Source organism: Planococcus citri, chromosome 4, assembly GCF_950023065.1.
Source record: "Planococcus citri chromosome 4, ihPlaCitr1.1, whole genome shotgun sequence".
Taxonomy (NCBI): Eukaryota; Metazoa; Arthropoda; class Insecta; order Hemiptera; family Pseudococcidae; genus Planococcus; species Planococcus citri.
The window spans coordinates 16,718,747-16,735,726 of NC_088680.1; the positions used below are offsets into that span (position 1 = coordinate 16,718,747).

Below are 16,980 nucleotides of genomic sequence, written 5' to 3' on the forward strand. Positions count from 1 at the left end.
CAACTCATTTTTCTGATACAAGCGTCCTAAGCTCCATAATGAGGTCCCAATTTCAAAAAAAAAAAAATTATAAATCAAATTAGTGTGACCTATGCTCTGTGTTGAGTTTTCAGAGGTGCTGATTTAAAATTTCGACTTACTTTTTGGATAAGTACAAGCTTCCTGACCTTCACAATAAGGCCTAATTTCAAAATTCATGTGACCTATGGGTTTCTATAGCTCTTCAGGGGTGCTGATTTCGAATTTCTACTTAGTTTTTTAATAAGTACAAGCTTCTTGACCTTCACAATAAACCCTAATTTTTAAAAAATTGAAAAATTCATGTAACCTATGGGTTTTTAGGTCTTTAAAGATGCCAATTTTGAATTTCGACTCAGTTTTTTGAAACAAGCTTCCTGACAATGACTCTCACAATCAGCCCTAATTTTTAAAAAAATTGAAAAATTCAATCGACCTACGCGTTTCTAGGTCTTCAGAGATACCAATTTCGAATTTCTACTTAATTTTTTCATACAAGCTTCCTAACCTTCACAATGAGCCTTAATTTCAAAAAAAAAAAAAAAAAATGAAAAATTCGTGTGACCATGGATTTTTAGGTCTTCAAGGGTGCTGATTTCGAATTTCTACTTAGTTTTTTGATACAAGCTTCTTGGCCCTCACAATAAGCCCTAATTTTTAAAAAATTGAAAAATTCATGTGACCAATGAGTTTCTAGGTTTTCAAAGATGCCAATTTTGAATTTCGACTTGGTTTTTTGATACAAGCTTCCTGACAGTGACCCTCACAATAGGCCCTAATTTTTTTAAAAATTGAAAAATTCATGTGATATATGCATTTCTAGATCTTAAAAGGTGCTGATTTCGAATTTCGACTTAATTTCTTGGTACAAGCTTCCTGACCTTCGCAATGAGCCTTAATTTCAAAAAAAAATTGAAAAATGCATGTGACCTATGGGTTTCTAGGTCTTCAGAGGTGCTGATTTCGAATTTTACTTTCTTTTTTTTTGCATCCCACACTATACCTATACTAGCCCAAAAAAAACACGAATATCGCACTACTTTCTCAATACAATAACATCAATAAAACATCAAACATCTCGATACCTCTAATAATACTCGTAAGACACATTTTTCGTCGCATCAAAATCACCAACTCAGTCACCTCTCAGTGCCAGTTTCGATGAATACCTCTTTGATTTCAATCGTCATTCGAGTCAATTTCCTCGCCTTATTTATCACCATTTTCTTCTTCTTTGAAAAAAAAAAAGAAATAAGAAAGAAAAAAATTATGACAACTCTCGAAAAAACGTAACTTTTGTACACCTAGCTATAGTATAGCGGTGATTTTCATACACAAAGAGCTGCAGAGAGCCAACATCTTATTCTCGTTCATCTCGCAATCACGCCGAACAAAAAGCCTCTAATATAAGCTCTCGTTAAATTTCAAGCCGCGTAGCGCGTACCAGGTCTTTACAATGGCGCGTTTAAAAGTACCATTTCTACACTGCTTTTTCGATCCGACACACGTTAAAATTGGATACCACCAGAGGAGAGACGAGACGCGGCGCGGAAGAAGCGTCAGCAAAAGAAGCAAGAAGAAGTAAAAAAAAAAGCTAATTTATCTCGTTATTTACATTGCGCATAGAAATAAGAGACGCAGGCACGAGGGCATAGAGCAGGGTGAGTAAAACGAAAGAGAAAAAGAATGAAAGAGACTGCGAAAGTGTACTATTATGTATAGTAGCGCAGCTTTGTGTATTCGTATCTGTGCGAGAAGAAAAACATACGACCGAGATTGGCCTTTATGTGTATTATGTGGGAAGAGAGCGCGGTTCTAGCTCGATTATGTAACTTAACGAAATTGTAATAGTACGTATCGTCATCTCTTGCTCATCTGCTCCCTCTGGGTTTTGACGACAACGACGACTAAGAGTAAGTAAGTAGGTATACTATAAGTAAGTACATCCAGCATACATAGACATACGTATACGGATGAATATGGGTGATGGGTCGTGGGGGTCGCGTCGTTTTGGTCAAAATGGGCTACTCTACATCGGTCGTTCGTCGTTTACCTCCATTAACGAGTTATTGTATACGCGCTTACACGACTATTCACCATACAACTTGGAATTCCTTGCGACCGCTAATGGAAAAGAAGAAGAGAAGTGAAAACGTCCGCGTCCGTGTGCCGATGCCGGCCGGCGAGCTCGGACCACAAATAATGACCAGCATTTTCCATAACAATCGTTCTTTTCCATCAATTGTGCCATTCAGAGTGGCTTTTGTTTACAACCCTAGCCATATACTGAATGGCGATGACCCCCTCCGCCCATCACCCAGCAATATCAATATTCCGGCTAACAAACACGCAACTATAAAACTATACATGTTCATCCCGCCCCCTCCCTCCCCCGACCACGATCCTGGTCACCCATAGCGTGGCCGGATCCTCAAAAAACGTTATCATCGGTTCCCTTTTTCTAATTGGATGCGTGGACGTCACGCCAAGGGACACTAGAACATGTAGTGATAACGACCACCATCGTGCTCCGGCGCTAATGCAAAAGGTTATTAACTTTTTGTACTTTTTTCCATCCACTTCTTTTTTGGCCAAGTATTCTTTGTTTCTTTATTTAGTATGTCGGAGTGTGTATTTTGTACGTCTTCTTTTTCGTTGTTTTCCAGCAATTTTCTCTTCCACTCCTTTCCTATTTAGCAACCGTTGAGAAGAAGGGTTGGGGGTACCTTATTTATATTTTGCAAAGTTGGAATTTTCCAACTCCCACCCACCAAAGTTGTAACCTCAGGTGAGAAAATAATTCCTTATTTTTTATTTTTCCCTTATCTGCAAAAAAACTGGTGCCAGTAGCCCCTCAAATTGTAAAAAAGTGACCCAAAAAAGAATTTCACCTTATCAAAATTTTTTGTTTCTGCGTCAGAATTTTTCTAAATATCTCCTCTTTAAGAAAAAACTTTCTCCGATCCTTCAAACCTCATTGGCCTTTTAGTAAGGAGGTCCTCAAAGTTGAAAAAATCACAAAAAATGAGAATAAAATAAATCAAAATCAGGAAAATTTTTTGAAAATATCTCATTTCCACATCAGAATTGTTCTACATAACGCCCTTTTCAAAAAAAAACCTTCGTTAGACCCTCAAATGAAGTTGCTCAAATTTTGAAATTTTATGAAAATTTTCCAATGACCATAATCTTTCTAAATAAGCAAATGTTGGTCCCCTTGAATAAGGCCCCCAAAGTTTAAAAATATCAAAAAATATGTGAATATTGATGTCTGTACACAAATTACCAATTTAAAAAAATTTCATCTCTGAACAAAATACTTTTAAACAGACCTATTTTTCACTTTTTTTTATGGGGAAGGGGGAGGATGCTAATTCTTGAATGTTTTAAGTCTTTAATTTTTTGTACCCCCCCCCCCCCCGCACCTCAAAACACCAAAAAGAATTGATTTTTGTCTTACCTGTTTAAAAAGTCCTTTTTTTAAAAAAACTTGCTCATAAGGTTCTCAAAAAGTATCAAAAAGCGTCAATTTTTGCCAAAATTGTCAAACAGTTCGGCTCTTGCCAAGATTGTCAAAAAATTCTAAGTTGTAATGTTTCTTCGTCAAAATTTTCAGGTACTAATTTTTTGATAAAATAGTCAAAATGGTCGTAATTCTGGCCAAAATTGATCATAAACTTATTTTTAGTTTTTTTGCCAAAACGTTCAGATTCATTAGTTCTTACCTTGCTTGCTTAAAAAGTCCTGTTTTTGTTTCAAAGTTAGTCAAACAAAACTCCTGTTTTCTACAAAGTTGCTCGAAAATATTCTTTATTTTGTCAAATAATATGTTTCATTTTCATTATAATTGGTAAGTATTTAATGCTAAAAGTTATTAATTACATACCAAAATCAATTTCTTGATCTCCCAAGTGATAATCTTGGCCAGTTCAACTCATTCAGATACATACAATAAAACTAAACCAAAATAACTCGGTTATGAAATTAATTTATCAACAGATCAAATTATTTTTAGAAACTTAGAGAGGGATCAGTTCCTCATCATGGAGGTGTTGGGAAACAAACAGAAAACTTTAAATAGCGCTTTTCTGATGAAAATGGATCAAATTCCAAGGATTAAAAATTAAAAATTTTATAAACAAGTAAAATATTTTTTCATTTTTTTGAGGAAGAGGACAAGTTCCACTTTTTCATCATGTAGAGGGGTGAAAAAATGCAATAAGTTTCTAATGAAAATGAACCGAATTTAAGGTTTAAAAGATGAAAAAATCGGATTTTGTATACACCTATTTCAAGAATTGGAGGGGGGAGGGGGGACTTCCTGGCACGACTTATTTTTACTAACATATGTAGTTGGAGAAATTTTTCTCATAAAACCAGATATTTTTAGGACATTTTCCAAAAATTGAAAAAAACAAAAGACCGGATATTGCGCCCCCCTTTTACCTCTTCAAGAAAAAAATAAAGTTTACTGCAAGAAAATTTCAAAAAAAAAAAAATAGCCCCTATCCTTTAAAAAATATTTTTTCAAAATGTACATTTTTCTAGCAGAGCTCCAATTTTTGCCACGTCTTTTCTCAGTCATTTCAGAACAATTTTTTGTCACATTCGATCAAGAAAATCGACTTCTCTTCATTCTGTGATTCTTCAATGCTCTCTTATCCCCTCCTCTCCTCCTCTACAAACACAAAGACGTAAAATCCCTGAAAAACGCATATGTAAACTTTCTTTCACTCGACCTGCATTACAATCAAATGTTAAAAATTAATTTCAACCCAAAGATCACGTATAGAATCCATATCATCATCTCTCTCTTGATTTTGCTCATTCAAAACACACCAAAATGTAGAAAAAAAGAGCTATCTCTGACATAGTTTACATACAACGAGAGAGACGAGGAGTATTTTCAATTCCACAGAAGCTGAACTTGGCATACACTATACGTTTTCGACTCGTTGACGCGAAACTCGTTTCGTCAATAAGTATGAGAATTTCGGTGCTTTTCATTCTTTTTGACGAAAACTATGTTGATTTTAATTTCGCTCGCGAATTGCGATATCGCTGCGTGGAACCTCCTTCCACCCTTGACCCCCGCAAAGAGCTGAAAAAAAACGTGTAACAATGGCGAATTCGATATTAAATATTTCCATATAGAAAGCTTTTTTACTATCGCCCGTGCACCCACACCTACAACAACGACGACGGTGTTCTTCGTTCCATCATTGTTCATTTTAATGCGCGCAAAAAATTTCCTAACAAATTCCGTTTCGTTTCCATTTTAACCATTCCTCTTTTTTTTCTGTTTTTTTTTTTTTAGTTCGTTTTTCAAGTCTTTTTAAAGCTCGTTCGCGTTCACGTTCTCTTTCCTTTTTTTTTTTTTTTTTTTTAATGCTTTCATAATTTCATTTTCACGAAGCTCGCGTTGTTGTTGTTGTTTGTTTTTTTTACACTGCTGCGAGTTTTATAGTGTATAAGTTAAGGGGTTTAGTCGAATTTACGCTGCACAAGATAAGGCTATTATGGGGTATTTAATTGTGTCGGGGGAAATGAACGCTATACGACGGGGAGAGGTACGCGTGAAATCCGTTTTATGACACCGGGAATACGTTCTTATACGAGTATTTTTCAGTCGTGCTAATAGTTTTTGCGAGAGTTACGAAAGTCGTATGTATTTAAAAGTGATACGATGCGATGGTTCTTTGTACGTATGTATAACGTCATTTTTGTAGGAAATCTCGATAAGCTCGTTGGTCAGGCTAAATTCAATTGCGAAGTCAAATTTTAAAAAAGAAGCAGACAGAGACACCCACCCTTTCGTTGAAAAATTAGGTGGTCATTCCATGTCTATTTAATTTTAGTATTTCGAGGTGTTTCATGCTGAAAGGGAAAGTGTAGCAGCTGAAATGAATTAAATTTTGATCGAATATTCGACGATCGCATCCATAGATTTTCAATTGCAATCATTTCTTTGAGCTTAAAATTTGAATAACTGTATAATGACAGTATAATTTGGAGCCTTTCACTTTCGATTATTTTACGCACGACCCTCCAGAATCAAAACTAAATACAGCTATCAAATTGATCGAATTTTTATGCAAAATCACGGTTGCAATTCGCTACACTACTATTGGGCCGGAATTTTCTCATCACTTACAACCAAAAACAAGTATCAAAGAGAATTATTTCGCAATTTAGTACGATTTCTCAAAAATTTACAGTAATTACCCGAAATTTACCGTAAATACACGAAAATTTGTGGAAATAACTGAGTCATTTTCTGTAATAATTGGATAATTTACGGTAATGTGGTAATTACTGCGTAATTTACGGTAATTATCGCGTAATTTACGGTTATTACCGCGAAGTTTTCGGTAATTACCGCATTATTTACGGTAATAATGGTCAATTTGAAGTTATTTCTGTAATTTACGGTAATTACGGTAAAATTAAGATTGGTGATTACCAAGAAATTCATTGGTAAAGGTAATTCATCGGTATTTATTGAATTTATTGAAACGGTCAGGAAATTTTACAGTATACAAAGGGTAATTAACGTTGAAATTACAATCCAGTGAATCTAGTAAAATGTTCGCAATACATCATGTTGAGAGCATCAAAATTATTTTGAAAATTAATTTTGCATAAATATTGGTCAGTAATTTACGGTTATTCTAGAGTAATTAAATGAAAACTGGCAATAAATACTATAAGGTGCCCAACAAACATGACAAAATGCAAAAGTAAGACAAAAGCAGGAGTTTTGGAAAGAATCAATTCGAATATTCAATTTTTAGGAGGAGGGATTAGGTCAAAATTTATTCTGGACAAGTTGGGGAAAAAGAAAAACTCTGAAAGAAGGAAAAACCGAATAAAAATTTGAACAAAAAATAATTTTTTCTAGCAATTTTAGCAAGAAACGGATTTTTTCTTGATGTTTTGACAAACAGAAAAAGTTTTGAAAGTTTAGAAATTAACACGTTTCTTCCGCAATTTTTGAGGAAATCGAGATTTTTTGCAATAGCAATTTTGGCAAAAACTGGATTTTTTTAAAATTTTGTCCAAGACACTTTGAAAATTTTTACAAACAACATGTCTTTGGTTACTTGACCAAAAAAAAACACAATTTTTTGGCAATTTTGATTTTAAAAAAAAGCGCAACTTTTTTGCAATTTTGCCAAGAATTTAGTCTTATACTTACAAAAAAAAAAGAAAAGAATATTTTACAAGCCTAGCAACAGAATTTTATCAAATTCCAAAAAAAAAACAGGACTTTTTGTGAACTGATTTTAGCGAAAACCCAGAACTATTTTACAACTTTGACAGTACTTCTTCGCAATTTTTTGCATTGTAATTTTGGCAGAAAGAGAACTTTTGGATAAGACAAATGAAATTCTTACAAAATTTGACAAAAAACATAATTTTTTGGAAATTGTGGAAAAAACTGAATTTTTTTGGAATTTTGACTAAAAATAAGATTTTTTTGCTATTTGGCAAAAAATCTTTCTTTTTGCAATTTTAAAAAATAGGGAGAACTTTTTTGCGATTTCGGTATAAAGGCAGAATTTTTGCAAATCAAGAAAAGAACAGGTTTTTATTTTTGTTGATAATTTTTGAAAGCAGCAAAAATTTTTTCCAATAGAAATTTTAGCAAAAAACCCAGATTTCTTCAAAATTTTGGCAAAAAGAAAACTTTTGCGCAATTTTTGCAATTAAAATTTCGCCAATTTGAAAAGAATGCGACTTTTTTGCAAATCTGGCAAAACAATTTTGAAAATAATTTCGTTGTAATTTTGAAAAAAGTAGAATTTTTTGCGTTTTTTGCGAGCTTGAAAAAAAAGCATAATTTTTAATTTTCTAATATAAAAAAACTAGATTTTTTGCGAAAATTGAACTCGTACAACCCAATTGTTCATGGCAATCGACTGGTAATTACCCCCCCCCCCCCCCCACAACGATATTATTTCAGAAATGGCTGCACATCCGACGAATTTTATCTGAATTTCGCAACAACGAATGATAATAACTTCGTAATTACTTCTACAACACTCGAATTGTGGTAATTTCTCCGTAACTCAAAAAATCAATCATTTTCACCGTAAATTTACCAATAATTCAAGGCAGTTGAAGTACTGAGATTCAATATTCATCAACTCAAAATTACCGACAATTATTCAATCTAAACATCCACACAATCAATCTCTCTTGTTTCGACATTTTGTCGTGACGATGTGTGTTGTACATACATGTATGAACAGAAGATATAAAGACGTCAAAAATTCTATACTCGAATTCCGACGTTATTACATACTTCGAAATAATATAAGTTGAAAAACTGATGACTCACTTATAAAATTGCATAATACTATACAACGAAGACGTTAATCACATAACTGACATTTCATATACTACCAACTATACACTATTTCGTGCTCGAAAAGTAACACCCATCTGGGAAAACTTACCTGAAATCAGAAAAAGAAGACATACATAATTACATAATGGTTTAAAACATTCGTAAAAAACTACCAATAGATAATAAGTATAAACCACCCCCTCTCGGTATGTTAAGTATACAACGACGACATCAACTACCACAAATGTACATAAAAACTGACCCATTTTCTTCCATAAATACTCGCGTTCAAATATAAAAATATGTACGAGTAAAAGGACGTATTATTTTATACAGTTTTAGGTGCGGAGGACGTATCTCCTACATTATTCCAACAATGAAAAACCTGTCGCTGTCGTTCACAGTGCGGATACTCTAATTGAAGTCTTCCGTGTATTTCTAGACACGTTATTCAATTACCACACGTAGCTATGGTGTTCGGATCGGGGGTACCTGCAGCAGCAGTGAGCAGTAGTAAGTATGTAGGTACTTGAAATTGTCAGCAGTCTTTAAGGGATGACGTGACCAACATTCGTGCCCGATGGTATCCTCCCCAATAATTTCGAATCGCTTTTAAACACATCGTAAATGTCAAGGGAGAAGCAAACCCTCTTCGACGTATTACATCTTCTATAGTGTACGTACCTACGTACGTTTTATACTCAAAACTTACATCTTCAAAATCGTCGTACGAAGTACTTCGCGTATACTCTATACGCTTATTTACGATTCGTTTTATAACATACGTGTTTAAAATAACATATATGTAGTATGTAGTAATATCGTATCTATACTCTGAAAAGAAACCAGTTTCTCATTCTTATAAATGTTTCTTTTTAGCATAAATACAAAATCTACCATGTAATTAAGATTTCAAATTGTATACCAAAAAAAAAAGAAAAAAAAAGACCAAGATGATAATAATAACCTGAGTTATTTCATTTAACGCCGTCTTTCGGTTTTTATGAATAAAAAAAATTAAATATCGCTAATGCATTCTTTCGGCCTGTGCGCGTTTTGGGCAGCGCGTATTTTTATTATTTATGAAACGTGCACTTTAGTACAGGGGCCATCGGCCAGTTTCACGCTGCTACCTACGATGGCGATACGAGTATACCTGCACACAGTGCACACACAGTGCATTATAGGCTTCATTCATAAATCAATACGCCTCTAAATTGTACGTTTATACCGACAAATAACGGTGATTTATAGATTTTTAATAAATTTTCTCGCGTATGCCTTCTGATGCGGCGGTGCTGCTTTCGCTGCTGCGGATCACTTCCCGTGCACACCTTTGCATGCCCCTAATACTATTCTAATTGATTCGAAATATCCCCGAAAAAAAAATCGCCTGCGGATCATAAGGGCAGGAGAGGGGAAGGATAAAGCCATATATGAAATTAGACCGCGGCTGCGGCTCAGGCTGTTGCCACCGATCACAAGAAGCTCGTGCGCGAATTACGCACGCGGTCGTTATAAATCTCAATTAGCCGCCCATGTCGTCCTCGTAGAGCGGTCGTCGTCGTAGTCGTCGTCGTAGGCCATATGCTCAAATCTCCATTGACCACCTACAATGAGAGCGAGAAAGAGACACTGGTACAGAAAACCAGCCGACTACAGACCGCAAAAAGCGTTAAACAAATATTAATGAGTGTGAAACTTTTCATTTTCCACACGTAAGCATAAGTATACCTTTTTGCTTCGCCTATGCTATGTTTGTGTTAATGAGTCTCCAAGTGCGACGAAAAGCATCCGACCTACCGGATACCTACCTACGAGTACGATGCCGTCTATGGAGAGCAGGCTCCATAGCTCGAATATGTCAACACTCGGGGTACATTTTCGACTTGTAGAGTACCTAAATGGAAGGATGAATTTGGCGAGGGAATCCCAGAGTCGGAAATTTCAACGAGAGAGTTGGAATTTGATAAGTCGAATTGGGAAAAAAATCGAGACCCTCTGCCCCCCTCTCCACCACGAAGGAACTTTAACAGCTCGTCAATCGAGCTGAAATTTTGCTCACTATAACAGAATATCATCCACACCCTAGACCCAAATTTCGAACTCTTCAAGTTGATTTTTCGATTTTTGGAAAACTTTTGAAACTAAATTATATTGATTTCGTACAAAAAGAGTAAATCTTGGTATGGAAATGAATGTTCAACTAACTGCCCGAATCGATTACGATCATTTTTGAGCTGATTCAGAGCCTATATATATACAGCAAAAATTTACATTTCTCCAGCAATTTCACTTTGCCATAAAATTTTCAAAATTCACTCATCAGTTTGTTTCAACAGAGAAGGTACGAGTATTTCAACTGAAAGAAAAATTGTTGAACCAAATCATAAAAAGCACGCAAAAATACATCAGTCAAAATTTCAAATGATCATGTGCATTTTAGCCAAATTTGTGTTAATTTGGTATACTTACTTGCCCTATTTTCGACCCTCTGAACCGATTGCGAAGGTTTCAAATTGTTTTGAGCAGTTCTGGAACCTCTAGCAGATTTTTGAAAATCTAAATTTCCACAAAATTTCACCCAATGAAGTTAGGAAGAAATTTAAAATTTTTCAACAGCCTAATTTCAACATCCAGAGTTGATTAGAGGTGGTTTCAAGCCATTCTGAAGCCTCCAGCCACATTCTGGAAATTCTTGTTCTCGAAAAAAAAAAAAAACTAAAATACGTTCAATACAATTTTTAACGGATTTTTTGTGTTGAAAAAAATCACTACTTTTGCACTACTCTTTTCACAACCTTTCTCCAACCAAATTTTCAGAAACCTTTCCACTCGACCCCTCCCCCATCCCCCTCCTGTCAGCTACACACACACACATACACAAAAATTAATGAAGTCTTTTTCACAGGAAAAAGCCAAGACGCCGGACGTCATTCAATAAACTTTGATGATGATGAGAATTTTCAAAAAAAAAAAAAAAAAAATGAAATTATAAGAAAACTTGCATAAGTAGGTACAAAATATTTTTCAACTTCATCAAAAATAAATTTTTTTTTCAATGATTTGAAGGTTTTTCAGGATGTTTATTATTTTTGACAAGTCATTTTCCCTGATTTTTCCAGGTTTTCCAGACCATTTTTTTCCAATTTTCTATACGTCCCATACTTTAATTCAAGAAAAGAAGTTCGGGGGGGGGGCGGTATTTTTTCAGAAGTAAAAAAATAAAGTTTTCTTTTCATTCAGGCCCTTATCCGAAATTTACAAATTTTTTCACTACCTCTTTAACTAAATTCAATACTTTTTCACTATTTTTACTACCCATTTTTAAAATCACCACTTTTTCACCACTTTCACTACCTACCTATTAGCCTGAGTTTCCGCAAAATACGAGTAGGTAACCGGTTTTCAACGATTTCCGGCAAAAAATGACACATTAGGGCAACTTTTGGAAAAGAATGAGACTTTTTGAAATTTTTTGCAAAAAAAAAAACACAATTTTTAGCAATTTTTGACAAAAAAGCGAAACTTTTGGGTAATTTTGGGGGGAAAAGTGAGACTTGCAACTTTTTGATAATACGGAACGTTTTGATAATTTTTGACAAAAAACGAGATTTTAGGCAATTTTTTCAAAAAGTAAGACTTCTTGACAATACTGACAAAAAATAGTGCTTTTTTGCTAATTTTGTCAAAAAAGCAACACGTTTTCTAATTTTTGACGGTTTTGGACGTCTTTTGAGTTTTTTTTTTTTTTTTTTTTTGAACGAAATGAGACCTTTTGGAATTTTTAGAGAAATTGCAATTTTTTAGCATTTTCCAGCAAGAACCGATGCTTTTTGGCAACTTTGAAAAATGTGGAACTATTTTTACAAAAAACGAGACTTTTCATCATAAACTGGGGTCAAGATTTGTAAAAATTGGATTTTTGAAGTGACCGAGTTCGAGCCATGCAACTTCAATTTCTGGACAAAATGATGAACTTCTTTCACAACCTGTTAGATACCCTGTAAATGCAATTGGAGCTTGTTAGTGACCCACTTGACCGATTACACATCATTTTTCGAAAATCAATATACGGTTCTGAGCCAGCAGAAACTAATTTTTCAAAATTGATGAGTAATTAGTCAAGTGAGTCACTAACTTGCACTCCGAACGCGTTTATGGTTGCTCAAGTTCATTTTGAAAGATATGGCATTTTCTTTGAGAAACTGGAATTTTCAAAAATTTGCTGGAGGCTCCAAAACGGCCCAAAATTTGCTGGAAGTGCCAGAACTGCTCCAAACAACTCGAAACCGTTTTTAATCGATTTGGAGGGTCAAAAATATGTTTTTAACCCAATTTTAACTTCATCACTTTTGTTAAATTTTCGATTTTCTTCCCATTTTTGGCCCAAATTTGATTTTCAAACATTCACTAAAAATCGAAAAATGCACTCGAGCACCTAAAATCTTGATTGGTGATGTACTTTCGTAAACTTTGCACGGTACAAAAATTCTGCCAATTTGGATACGTGTATCGTAACACACTAAAGGATCAATTCGACCTCAGGTCAGCACCTTTTGCAGACACTAAAAGCACAATATCTTTCGCAAAATTCCTCATCGCACCGAACAGGACATCACGTACCGAGCCATCTACCTGCCTACGTAAAAACACGACGTCGAGGACAAAAAACTGCAAATAAAAAACCTTCGTATTCGCACATTTCTATACGTCTCGTCGTCGTCCTCGTCGTCGTATACTCGTGTGGACAATTTATTACGATTTCCTTTTCATTCGTTTTAATAGCTTTTTGACTCGAATACCAAAACGAAAGCGCGCGACACGGACGCGACTCGACTCTACTCTACTCTACTCGACGTATCAAAAATCATAATTTCAACACCGGCATTTTTGCCAAAGCAGCAATAAAACTTTTATATATATACTCGAAAAAGCACACGCTCTCACACAGCTCGAGCTAGGCGAAAAAATGAACACAAAAGTATACTCTCTCTCGTCATTAAAACTTTACGACATTATGAACACAGAGCGTCGTATTCCTCGTCGTCGTCGTCGTCTCATCTCCGTCTCTCTTCCTCTTCTGCCGTTTTGATTAACGACACTTTTCCCAAAACTCATACAGCGTTTCTCGCTTTCTCACCCTCGAGCCAGATTACAAGATAATTTCAAAATATTGCGCGCGTATGAGGCGTAAAAAAAACACCGATGGATGCAGCAGCAGCAGAGTATCAGGGATAGGAGGCTGGATGGTGGGGGCGTATGTGGAAAAAATCGAATTCGAATATCCTCACCCTTGGACTAATTTAATGCATCGTCGCGTACCCATTATACAATAGCAGTGTATGTGTATATGGTCTGTGTACAAAAAGGGTGTTAGACGAATTGCTTCGTATACGAATTTATTTACAAAAGGGATCCTTTTTTACCCAAATTATTTTAATGGTGATTAAAAATAGACTATACGCGAGACCCTCTCACCGTCGTCGTCCTTCGCCATCTCATCAAACGACGACGCTGCCGACGCCTGCCTTCATCTCCTTGTATCGCAAAAGGAGCCCAAATCCCAAATCCGGCTGCAGACTGCTCGCTATATGTACAGTAACGATCGTCACGATTTATTGCTCGGGATTCGACTTGGAAATCCTATCCTCCGGTGTAGGAATTTCCCTTCTTCTCGTTATACGTATGTCGTCATCGTATAGCCTATATCGTGTTAATGACGAATCGAATTTTACATTAATTATTTACGTACCGGCGTCGTCTACGCCTCCGCCCTTGTCGCAGTCGCACACAGGGCACCTTCATCCCCCAGCTCTTACACCATAATCCGTTTAGAACTGCATCAACGGTAACCCATTAACTTCAATTTCATCACGGCCGTTTAACCCACGTGCATCCCTTACCACGCTCAGATCCATTTCTATACCTTCTATCGCTACTATATCGTCGAGTTAACCGGCCTCACTTGTTGAATTTTTTTCCAATACGCGTACGCTTTGCTGGTAATTGTCGCGTGCCATTTTGTTTCCTCTGTAATAATTTCGCAGTGTACGCGACGTACGGTCTGAGTTCATAAAAGATCACCAAATACAGATGCTAATATATATCCCTTTACAGTATGCAGATCCATAGCGCAGATAACAACTTTCAAAGCGAAGGTCGGCTAGAGGACCATAAGACCACCATCGCGTATTGAATCGTTCGAGCGTTAATACGAGCAGATTTCGCTACCAAAATAATATACTCGTACGTATACGAATGGATTGCATATTGTAGGGGGTACCCGATGCCTAATCTAAATGTCTGTGCAATTTGATGAAGTGCACCAGGCACAGGAGGGAGGAATTCTATGGAAATGGATGCCATTGCCAGCACCAGTACCACGAAAATCGTACGAGAGCCAATATCGTATCTGCTGCATGTTTGCTCTTGGTTTCGGCAGTATTTAAAAATCTCTAGCGAACCTAAGATTTACTGAGGATGAGGATGGTAAGGCCAGGGTCACAAAACCGCAAAGGTTGCGGCTTTCGGAAGTCATAAATTCGGACAAATATTCGTATTTGTATGAGATGTCAGGTATGTTACTACAAGACTTCCTCCAGGGAATATTTTGACCAAATTTTTGAAATGCCTCAAGACTATGGAAAATTTTCTTAAAAAACAAAGAACTACGAACGATGAGTTTCAAAAAAGTGTACGACAAAAGCGAACAATTTTGATGAATTATTCAAAAAAAAAGCAAAAATGTAGGTCAACTTACGAAAAGAAAAACGACAAACAAACACTGATTAATATTAATAATTTTAAAAATTTTAAAAATTGGTAAAATTATATAATTTTGAAGAAGTGATCCCATGGATTGGTAAAATACCAAAAATTTGAAAATATCAATCAATAGAAAAAAAAAGAAATTCATCGAAATGAGAATTTTGATGAGATTAGAAAAAAATTTAATGCAAAAAAATTTGTACGCAGTACAAAAAAAACAAAAATGAAAAAGGTGGAAAAAATATTTCAAAAATCTCAAAAATAGGTTAACTAAATTTACAAAACTTTGAAAATATTAAAATCATACAAATTAAGTAATCAAAAAAAAAACTGAAAAAAATTTTTAAAAAACAGTTTAAAAGAAGCGAAAATTGAATAATTTTGGAGTCAGAAAATGAATTACAAAAACGAATAATAATCAATAAAAATGATAAATGAAGTGAAACAAATTCAAAAAATAAATAAAAATCAAAAATCATTGAAAATACTTGCAAAAAAAAAACTACAAAAATAGTAGATTATAATTTTGAAATGAAATACATTTTTGAATCAATCAGTTCACTTCAATGCAAAAAAACGATGAAAAAAATATGAGAAAAAAGAAAGAGCAATGTTACAAAAATAGTCTAGAGAAAAAAATTGAAAACCCCGCAAAAAATATACTGAACAAGCCATCAGCTATTCGCTGATCGCAAAAGGGTTTTTGCTTTTTGTTAGGTGCTTTTTTTTTTCTTTTTTTTTTTCGTAAATTTGATCACAGCCAAAAGCAAGAAAAAGAAGAGAATACAGAGCAATGAATTTGCAAAAAAAAAATTAAGAAAACTGAATAAAAACAATTTAAATTTTGAAGAAAAGTAAAACTGAATAAATAAAGCTTCTGGCTTCGGCTAAGTTGCTTTGCTTTAGCTTTCAACCCCCCCACACTTCCTCAGCTTTCAGCTTTCAGCTAGGGCTAGCTTTCTGCTTTCCTGCTTTCCATCCCTATTATGTACAATCAGTTTTCAGTCATTCAGTGATAATTAATTAGCGTAATTATTAGCAAAACAATAAAGAACATCACACATTTTCACATTTCGTCAAAACGTCGCCTATACGCGGCGATGACGTCACGTAGACTCTATGCACACTCGTATCCAAATCACAGAATTGGTCTCTCCGAAATACTGTTCACTGATTGGCTACAAATTGAAAATTGAAAATAATCAATTGCAATAGGGTTTATGCTGCTAGCAGCAAAAACCCTAAAAAGTACAAGAAATCAGAACATATTTTTCATTGCTTAAAAAGAACGTCATAAACATTTTCGAAAAAATAAATTGAAGTTTGAAATTGAAAACCTTAAAACATCCAATAATTATTTAATAACAGTACCAAAAAAATATGTTGAAGATCAAATCAGCTCGCTTTTGGGTTTGGGTCTTCCGATTTTGCTCAACATTTTTTTTGCAGATTCTTCATTTATTAGAAAAGAAAGAAAATCTCTATCATTAGACCTTCAACCTCCTTGGAGCATACGGGGAGGGGGTTTTCCAGCACTTGAAATTTCTCAACATAGAGCTCTACCAATGTCACACGAAATCTTTATATTCAATGGATTGAGGGGTTGTTGGCACCAAATCAAAAAAAGTAGCTGATGTTCGCGTTCAGCGCTCCAAAAAAACATAAAAAACCATTATTATTATGCCACACAATTTAAACAATTTACGGGAAATTTTGAGAAAGTTGAGGGAGGGAGGGGGGAGGAAGAGTCGAATCAGAAAAATGAGTTGAGATTCGTATTTAGAGCTGTAAAAACGTGTTTTTTTTTTACATTTGACTAAAATGTTGAGCCTCTTTAG

General features: G+C 35.0%; 1 protein-coding gene across 1 annotated transcript in view; it reads right to left on the minus strand.

Moving 5' to 3' along the window:
* Positions 1–16,980, minus strand: part of sli (slit guidance ligand) — a 445,788-nt gene that overhangs the window by 370,565 nt on the left and 58,243 nt on the right. The gene's annotated exons all lie outside the window — the stretch shown is intronic.